At 38.0% G+C, this 10,384-nt stretch overlaps 1 non-coding gene across 1 annotated transcript; it reads left to right on the top strand.

Moving 5' to 3' along the window:
* The first annotated feature begins 7,573 nt into the window (after window positions 1-7,573).
* Window positions 7,574-7,677, top strand: LOC130958383 (small nucleolar RNA R71). Its single transcript, XR_009077508.1, has one exon. It is a non-coding gene; the product is annotated as a small nucleolar RNA R71 (small nucleolar RNA).
* Window positions 7,678-10,384: the final 2,707 nt, after the last annotated feature.

Genomic DNA, 10,384 nt, shown 5'->3' with positions numbered 1-10,384 from the left:
GGTATGGCACAGTAGAGTAGGGACTAGCACGAGCAGAGAGTCCTCCGATAGCGTCGGGACTTGGATTAGTTACAGTTAGATGAGGTAAGTGAGATTCTTTTATTCAGTTACAGTTTCATGAATTACTTATGCTGTTTTAGTACGTATTAATGATGATTATTTTACAACATTTGATGTAGTTCCTGTGGATGCCGTACAACAACCTTGCACTCTGCCTGTTATGGTTGAAGGATGAGGCAGAGTGGAAAACATGGATGTCTATTATTTTTAAGGATGGCAACGGGTCCCCATAGGGGCGGGGACATGCCCTCCACCCCCGATCCCTGTCCCCGCCTCCGATCCCCGTCCCCGCCCCATCCCCATGACGGGTAACGGGGACCCCGTATCCGCCGGGAACCTAGGTCTCCGCGGATTTTGTAAAAATTAATAAAAATTAAAAAAATAAAAGAAAATTAGAGAAAATCAAAGATAATCCTTAATTGTCATTACAAACATAATATCCATAGTCTTTAAAGACTTAAATAGCAATAACAACAAACGTAAACATCCAAACATATTCATAAACAATCAAATATTACATAAACAACCAACCATATTCATAAACAACCAAATAAAGTTCATGATATCATAAAAACATAATTCTGCCATCTCAATCTTCCTTTCTTCCCGTAATGGTAGTAATGGTAGATTCTAACTTGTTTGAATCCTACAGCGACAAGAAAATCATTTAAATTTAAAATCATATAATAACTCAATAAATCAATAATATAAAAACATAATGTGTAATATGTAATTTAATAGTTTACTTACGTCAACATCTCCTTCAATGTTATGAATTGTGTAGCACTTAATTCCTGTTAGTTGTGGTGCCAAGTTCATTCCAAAGCCAATCTTGATTACACATTAGAGCCTCTAATGTGTCCAGATGCAACCTACTACGATGTGGCATAACAAATCAACCACCCGTATTAAATGAAGATTTAGAGGCAACGGTGGAGATAGGAATCACCAAAAAAATCCCTAGCAATAGCTTGTAAAGTAGGAAACTTCGCTCCATATAACTTCCACCAATTTAAGATATCAAAATCATGTTCAGTTTGTGGTATCGGTCTCTCTTCAAGATAATAATCCAACTCACTCACTAGAACATTTAGGGTCTATGGTCACGGTTTTTTTGGTCATGGTAAAAAACCGTAACCATAGAGGGCATAGACCCTCTATGGTCACGATTTTTTACCGTGACAAAAAAAAAAGCTATAGTTACGGTTTTTAGAAAAAGGGTGACCATAGAGTACCTATGGTCACGGTTTTTAAAAAAAGGGTGGCCTAAAAGGGTCTATGGTCACGGTTTTGGGGGGTGATCTAAAGGGGTCTATGGTCACGGTTTTTTACAATGACCAAAAAGGATCTATGGTCACGATTTTTCAAAAAAAGGTGACCTAAAAGGGTCATGATCACGGTTTTGGGAGGTGGCCAAAAGTGGTCTATGGTCACGGTTTTGGGGTGGCCTAAAAGGGTCTATGGTCACGGTTTTGGGGGTGGCCTAAAAGGGTCTATGGTCACGGTTTTAGGGGTGACCTAAAAGGGTCTATGATCACGATTTTTTATAGTGACCAAAAAGGGTCTGTGGTCGCGGTTTTTCAAAAAAAAAAGTGACCTAAAAAGGTCTATGGTCACGGTTTTGGGGGTGGCCTAAATTGGTCTATGGTCACGGTTTTAGGGGGTGGCCTAAAAGGTCTATGGTCACATTTTGGGGGGTGACCTAAAGGGGTCTATGGTCACGGTTTTTTACAGTGACCAAAAAGGGTCTATGGTCACGGTTTTTCAAAAAAGGATGACCTAAAAGGGTCTATGGTCACGGTTTTAGGAGGTGACCTAAAGTGGTCTATGGTCATAGTTTTGAGAGGTGGCCTAAAAGGGTCTATGGTCACATTTTGGGGGGTGACCTAAAGGGGTCCATGGTCATAGTTTTTTATAGTGACAAAAAAGGTTCTATAGTCACGGTTTTTCAAAAAAGGGTGACTTAAAAGGGTCTATGGTCACAGTTTTGGGGGGTGACTGGTGGACGAAATTGTGATCACATCAATGTAGTACTCTTTGTTATTGTATGGAATCATTATTATGGCTCCTGGCTATGTGTGGACACAACTCCGTTCAATTTAACCAGCAAGTGTACTGGGTCATCCAAGTAATACCTTACGTGAGTAAGGGTCGATCCCACAGAGATTGTTGGTATGAAGCAAGCTATGGTCACCTTGTAAATCTCAGTTAGGCAGATTAAATGGTTATGGGTTTCGAAAATTAATAATAAATAGAAAATAAAAAGGGATAGAAATACTTATGTAAATCAATAGTGGGAATTTCAGATAGGCGTGTGGAGATGCTAGAATCCTTTCGAATCTCTACTTTCGTACTACTTTCATCCAATCCTTCTTACTCCTTTCCATGGCAAGCTGTATGTAGGGCATCACCATCATCAATGGCTACTTTTAATCCTCTCGGGAAAATGGTCCTATGCGCTGTCACTGCACGGCTAATCGTCTAGAGGCATCACCCTTGTTGATAGCTACATCCCATCCTCTCAGTGAAAATGGTCCAAATGCTCTGTCACAGCACGGCTAATCATCTGTCGGTTCTCAATCAGGTTGGAGTAGAATCCCTTGATTCTTTTGCGTTTGTCATCACGCCCAGCCTTCAGGAGTTTGAAACTCGTCACAGTCATTCAATACCGGAATCCTACTCGGAATACCACAGACATGGTTAGACTTTCCGGATTCCCGGGATCCTACTCGGAATACCACAGACAAGGTTAGACTTTTCGGATCCCCATGAATGCCGCCATCTATCTAGCTTATACCACAAAGATTCTGTTGGGGAATCTAAGAGATATGCGCCCGGCCTAAGGTAGAACGAAAGTGGTTGTCAGTCACGCGCGTTCATAGGTGAGAATGATGATGAGTGTCACGGATCATCACATTCATCAAAGTGTTGTGCAACGTATATCTTGGAATAAGAATAAAAGAGAATTGAATAGAAAGTAATGGTAATTGTATTGAAACTTGAGGTACAGCAGAGCTCCACACCCTTAATCTATGGTCTGCAGAAACTCCACCGTTGAAAATACATAAGTGAAAGGTTCAGGCATGGCCGAATGGCCAGCCCCCTGAATGATCAAAAGACTAAACAGTCAAAAGATTAAACTGTCAAAAGATCATACCTCTAATACAATAGTAACTTATCCTATTTATACTAGACTAGCTACTAGGGTTTACATGAGTAAGTAATTGCTGCATAAATCCACTTTCGGGGCCCACTTGGTGTATGCTTGGGCTGAGCTTGATCTATCTACGAGCTGAGGCTTTTCTTGGAGTTGAACGCCAAGTTATAACGTGTTTTGGGCGTTCAACTCCGGATCATGACGTGTTTCTGGCGTTTAACTCCAGACAGCAGCATGTACTTGGCGTTCAACGCCAAGTTAAGTCGTCAATTTCCGAATAAAGTATGCACTATTATATATTGCTGAAAAGCTCTGGATGTCTACTTTCCAACGCCGTTAAGAGCGCGCCATTTGGAGTTCTGTAGCTCCAGAAAATCCATTTTGAGTGCAGGGAGGTCAGATTCCAACAGCATTAGCAGTCCTTTTGTCAGCCTTTTTCAGAGTTTTGCTCAGGTCCCTCAATTTCAGCCAGAAATTATCTGAAATTACAGAAAAACACATAAACTCATAGTAAAGTCCAGAAATGTGAATTTAACATAAAAACTAATGAAAACATCCCTAAAAGTAGCTTGAACTTACTAAAAACTACCTAAAAACAATGCCAAAAAGCGTATAAATTATCCGCTCATCACAACACCAAACTTAAATTGTTGCTTGTCCCCAAGAAACTGAAAATCAAATAGGATAAAAAGAAGAAAATATACTATAAATTCCAAAATATCAATGAATATTAATTCTAATTAGATGAGCGGGACTTGTAGCTTTTTGCTTCTGAACAGTTTTGGCATCTCACTTTTTACTTTTGAGTCTTGGCCGTGGCCCTAAGCATTTTGTTTTCCAGTATTACCACCGGATACATAAATGCCACAGACACATGACTGGGTGAACCTTTTCAGATTGTGACTCAGCTTTGCTAGAGTCCCCAGTTAGTGGTGTCCAGAGCTCTTAAGCACACTCTTTTGCTTTGGATCCTTTTTACCCTTGCCTTTTGGTTTTAAGGGCTATTGGCTTTTTCTGCTTGCTTTTTCTTTTTCTTTCTATATTTTTCGCCACTTTTTTTCTTTCTATTTTTTTCGCAAGCTTTTGTTTTTCACTGCTTTTTCTTGCTTCAAGAATCAATTTCATGATTTTTCAGATTATCAATAACATTTTTCTTTGTTCATCATTCTTTCAAGAGCCAACAGTTTTAACATTCATAAACAACAAGATCAAAATTATGCACTGTTCAAGCATTTATTTAGAAAACAAAAAGTATTGTCACCACATCAATATAATTAACTTAAATTCAAGGATAAATTTGAAATTCATGTAATTCTTGTTCTTTTGAATTAAAAACATTTTTCTTTTAAGAGAGGTGAAGGATTAATGGATTTTATTCATAGCTTTAAGACATAGTTACTAAACACTAATGATCATGAAGTAGAGACACAAAACATAAATGAACACAACATAAAAACCGAAAAGCAGAAAGAAATAAGAACAAGGAATGAATCCACCTTAGTGAGGATGGCGCCTTCTTGAAGGACCAATGGTGCTTTTTGAGCTCCTTTATGTCTCTTCCTTGCTTTTGTTGCATGATTCCTAGTAATTTTGGTGTTCCTATCCTTAGTTGCTCCCAATAATTGTGTGGAGGGCAATTTATCCCCTGAGGTATCTCAGGGATCTCTTGATTTGCAGTCAAATATTCTACCACTGAGCTATAAACCCTTTACATGAGTCTTTCCATCTCCCATGACTCAGAGGTGGAAGCTTTTGTCTTCCCCTTTTTTTTTCTCTTCTTCTCTTTTTTTTTTTTTGGATGTCTGTGGCCTTAGGTGCCATTAATGGTTATGGAAAAGCAAAAAGCTATGCTTTTACCACACCAAACTTAGAAAATTGCTCGCCCTCGAGCAAGAGAAGAAAGAAAAGATGAAGAATAAGAAGAAGATATGGAGGAGATTTAGGGATGTGTGTATTCGGCTATATGGGTGGGAAAGAGAATTTGAATTTTAAAGGTAGGTGGGGTGTATGGGGAAGAGTGGATAGATGTAGGTGGTGAATGAAAAACAGAAGGGATGACCATGAATGGAGAGAGAGGGTGAGGTAGGTGGGGATCCTGTGGGGTTAACAGATCCTGAGATGATCCTGTGGGGTCCACAGATCCTGAGGTGTCAAGGATTTACATCCCTGCACCAATTAGGCATGTAAAATGCCTTTGCACACCATTCTGGCGTTTAAACGCCGAGATGATGCATACTCTGGGCGTTCAACGCCCACATGTAACATGTTTCTGGCGTTGAACGCCAGTTTCATGTTTGTTACTGGCGTTCAGCGCCAGATTTTCCTCTAGGCACATTCCTGGCGTTCAAACGCCAGAATGTTGCTTGTTTCTGGCATTCAGCGCCAGATTCATGCTCTGTTCTGGCGTTGAACGCCAGCTAGATGCTCCTTACTGGCGTTGAACGCCAGTCTGTGCTTCCTCCAGGGTGTGATTTTCCATCTGCTGTTTTTGATTCTGTTTTTAATTTTTATATTTTTTTCGTGACTCCACATGATCATGTACCTAATAAAACACAAAATAATAATAGAATAAAATAAAATAAAAATTAGATAAATAAAATTGGGTTGCCTCCCAACAAGCGCTTCTTTAATGTCAATAGCTTGACAGTGGGCTCTCATGGAGCCACAAGGTGATCAGGTCAATGTTGTATAGTCCCAACACCAAACTTAGAGTTTGGATATAGGGTCTTAACACCAAACTTAGAGTTTGGTTGTGGCCTCCCAACACCAAACTTAGAGTTTGACTGTGGGGGCTCTTCTTGACTCTGAATTGAGAGAAGCTCTTCATGCTTACTCTCTTTTGTCACAGAGGGATGGCCATGTGCCTTAAACACAAGGTAGTCCCTATTCAATTGAAGGACTAATTCACCTCTATTGACATCTATCACAGCTCCTGCTGTAGCTAGGAAAGGTCTTCCAAGGATGATGCACTCATCCTCTTCCTTCCTAGTGTCTAAGATTATGAAATCAGCAGGGATGTAAAGGCCTTCAACCTTTACTAACACATTCTCCACTATTCCATAAGCTTGTCTCAATGACTTATCTGCCAATTGTAATGAGAACAAGGCAGGTTGTACCTCAATGATCCCCAGCTGCTCCATTACAGAGAGTGGCATAAGATTTATCCCTGACCCCAGATCACATAGAGCTTTTTCAAAGGTCATGGTGCATATGGTACAAGGTATTAAAAACTTGCCAGGATCTTGTCTCTTTTGAGGTAAAATTTGCTGAATCCAGGTATCCAGTTCACTAATGAGAAAAGGAGGTTCACTTTCCCAAGTCTCATTACCAAACAACTTGGCATTCAGCTTCATAATAGCTCCTAAATATTGAGCAACTTGCTCTCCAGTCACATCTTCATCCTCTTCAGAGGAAGAATAGTCTTCAGAGCTCATGAATGGCTGAAGGAGATTTAATGGAATCTCTATGGTCTCTATATGAGCCTCAGATTCCTTTGGATCCTTAATAGGAAACTCCTTCTTGCTTGAGGGATGTCCCAGGAGGTCTTCCTCACTAGGATTTTCGTCCTCCTCCTCCCTTGTGCATTCGGCCATATTGATTACATCAATGGCCTTGCACTCTCCTTTTGGATTTTCTTCTGTATTGCTTGGGAGAATACTGGGAGGAGTTTCAATGACTTTCTTACTCAGCTGGCCCACTTGTGCCTCCAGATTTCTAATGGAGGATCTTGTTTCACTCATGAAACTGAAAGTGGCCTTTGACAGATCAGAGACTAGATTGGCTAAATTAGAAGTGTTTTGTTCAGAATTCTCTGTCTGTTGCTGAGAAGATGATGGAAAAGGCTTGCCATTGCTCAGCCTGTTGCGTCCACCATTGTTAAAGCCTTGTTGAAGCTTTTGTTGATCCTTCCATGAGAAATTTAGATGATTTCTCCATGATGAGTTATAGGTGTTTCCATAAAGTTCACCCATGTAATTAACCTCTGCCATGGCAGGGTTCTCAAGATCATAAACTTCTTCAGAAGCTACCTCTTTAGTACTGTTGGATGCATGTTGCCATCCATTCAGATTTTGAGAGATCATGTTGACCTGTTGAGTCAACACTTTGTTCTGAGCCAATATGGCATTCAGAGCATCAATTTCAAGAACTCCTTTCTTCTGAGGTATCCCATTATTCACGGAATTCCTCTCAGATGTGTACATGAATTGGTTATTTGCAACTATATCAATGAGTTCTTGAGCTTCTGCAGGTGTTTTCTTTAGGTGGATTGATCCACCTGCAGAATGGTCCAATGACATTTTTGAAAATTCAGATAGGCCATAATAGAATATATCTAATATGGTCCATTCTGAAAACATGTCAGACGGACATCTTTTGGTCAACTGCTTGTATCTTTCCCAAGCTTCATAGAGGGATTCACCATCTTTTTGTTTGAAGGTCTGAACATCCACTCTAAGCTTGCTCAGCTTTTGAGGAGGAAAGAATTTATCCAAGAAGGCTGTGACCAGCTTATCCCAGGAGTCCAGGCTATCCTTGGGTTGTGAATCCAACCATATTCTAGCTCTGTCTCTTACAGCAAAAGGGAAAAGCATGAGTCTGTAGACTTCAGGATCAACTCCATTCGTCTTTACAGTCTCACAGATCTGCAAGAACTCAGTTAAAAACTGATAAGGATCTTCAGATGGAAGTCCATAAAACTTGCAGTTTTGTTGCATTAAAGCAACTAGTTGAGGCTTCAGCACAAAGTTGTTGGCTCCAATGGCAGGAATGGAGATGCTTCTTCCATCAAATTTGGACGTTGGCTTTGTGAAGTCACCAAGCATTCTCCTTGCATTATTATTATTTTCGGCTGCCATCTCCTTCTCTTGTTCGAAAATTTCTAAAAGGTTGTTTCTGGATTGTTGTAATTTAGTTTCTCTTAGTTTCCTTTTCAGAGTCCTTTCAGGTTCAGGATCAATTTCAACAAGAGTGCCTTTTTCCCTGTTCCTGCTCATATGAAAGAGAAGAAAACAAGAAAAGAAGAGGAATCCTCTATGTCACAGTATAGAGATTCCTTTATGTTAGTAGAAAAAGAAAGGGGAGAAGAATGTAGAAGAGTGGGTTCGGATATTTAGATGGAGAGAGGTGAAGAGAAGTGTTAGTAATTAAATAATTAAATAGAATAAGAAAAGGGAGGGAGAATTTCAAAAATAATTTTGAAAAAGGGATTAGTATTTTCGAAAATTAGAGATAAAATGTAATTAAAATTAAAACATGAAACAATTAGTTAATTAAAAAAGAATTTTTGAAAAAGGGGTGAGATATTTTCAAAAATTAGAGAGGAAAGAGTAGTTAGGTGGTTTTGAAAAAGATAAGAAACAAACAAAAAATTAATTAGTTAGTTGAAAAAGATTTTAAAATCAAATTTGAAAAGATAAGAAGATAAGATAAGATAAGATATTTTTGAAATCAAATTTTGAAAAAGATAAGATAAAAAGATAAGATTTTTAAGAAAAAGATATTTTGAAAAAGATTTAATTTTAAAATTAAAATTAATTACTTAACTAACAAGAAACTAAAAGATAGGATTCTAGATTTTAAAGATTGAACCTTTCTTAACAAGAAAGTAACAAACTTCAAATTTTTGAATCAATCACATTAATTGTTAGCTAATTTTCGAAAATTTGATATAAAGATAAGAAAAAAGATTTTGAAATTATTTTGAAAAAGATTTTTGAAATTTTCGAAAAATAGAAAAGAAATGAAAAAGATATGATTTTTGAAAAGGATTTTGAAAAGATAAGATTGAAAATTTGACTTGACTTGTAAGAAACAACTAATTTTGAAAATCTTTGACTAAGTCAACTCAAATTTTTGAAAATTATGAGAAAAATAAGGAAAAGATATTTTTTTTATTTTTGAATTTTTAATGAGGAGAGAGAAAAACACAAACATGACCCAAAACATAAAAATTTTGGATCAAAACACAAGATGCATGCAAGAACACTATGAATGTCAAGATGAACACCAAGAACACTTTGAAGATCATGATGAACATCAAGAATATATTTTTGAAAAATTTTTGATGCAAAGAAAACATGCAAGACACCAACTTAGAATTCTTTAATGCATGGACTCTAACAAACAAAAAGTGCATATGAAAAACAACAAACAACACAAAGCAAGAAAATATCAAGATCAAACAAAAAGACTTGTCAAGAACAACTTGAAGATCATGAAGAACACTATGAATGCATGGAATTTTCGAAAAATGCAAGAAAAATTTTTAAAGCATGCAATTGACACCAAACTTAAAAATTGACTCAAGACTCAAACAAGAAACACAAAATATTTTTTATTTTTATGCTTTTATGATTTTTTTTGGATTTTTATTAATTTTTTTCGAAAATAAAGTTTGGAAAAACGAAAAAGAAAAGAAAAATTTTGAAAAAGATTTTTGAAAAGAAAATTACCTAATCTGAGCAACAAGATGAACCGTCAGTTGTCCATACTCAAACAATCCCCGGCAACGGCGCCAAAAACTTGGTGGACGAAATTGTGATCACATCAATGTAGTACTCTTTGTTATTGTATGGAATCATTATTATGGCTCTTGGCTATGTGTGGACACAACTCCGTTCAACTTAACCAGCAAGTGTACTGGGTCATCCAAGTAATACCTTACGTGAGTAAGGGTCGATCCCACAGAGATTGTTGGTATGAAGCAAGCTATGGTCACCTTGTAAATCTCAGTTAGGCAGATTAAATGGTTATGGGTTTCGAAAATTAATAATAAATAGAAAATAAAAAGGGATAGAAATACTTATGTAAATCAATAGTGGGAATTTCAGATAGGCGTGTGGAGATGCTAGAATCATTTCGAATATCTACTTTCGTACTACTTTCATCCAATCCTTCTTACTCCTTTCCATGGCAAGCTGTATGTAGGGCATCACCATCATCAATGGCTACTTTTAATCCTCTCGGGAAAATGGTCCTATGCGCTGTCACTGCACGGCTAATCGTCTGGAGGCATCACCCTTGTTGATAGCTACATCCCATCCTCTCAGTGAAAATGGTCCAAATGCTCTGTCACAGCACGGCTAATCATCTGTCGATTCTCAATCAGGTTGGAGTAGAATCCCTTGATTCTTTTGCGTTTGTCATCATGCCCAGCCTTCAGGAGTT

This window comes from Arachis stenosperma, chromosome 10 (assembly GCF_014773155.1).
Source record: "Arachis stenosperma cultivar V10309 chromosome 10, arast.V10309.gnm1.PFL2, whole genome shotgun sequence".
NCBI classification, from domain to species: Eukaryota; Viridiplantae; Streptophyta; class Magnoliopsida; order Fabales; family Fabaceae; genus Arachis; species Arachis stenosperma.
The sequence above is the reverse complement of the archived record's forward strand: the minus strand, read 5'-3'. Positions and strand labels throughout refer to the sequence as shown.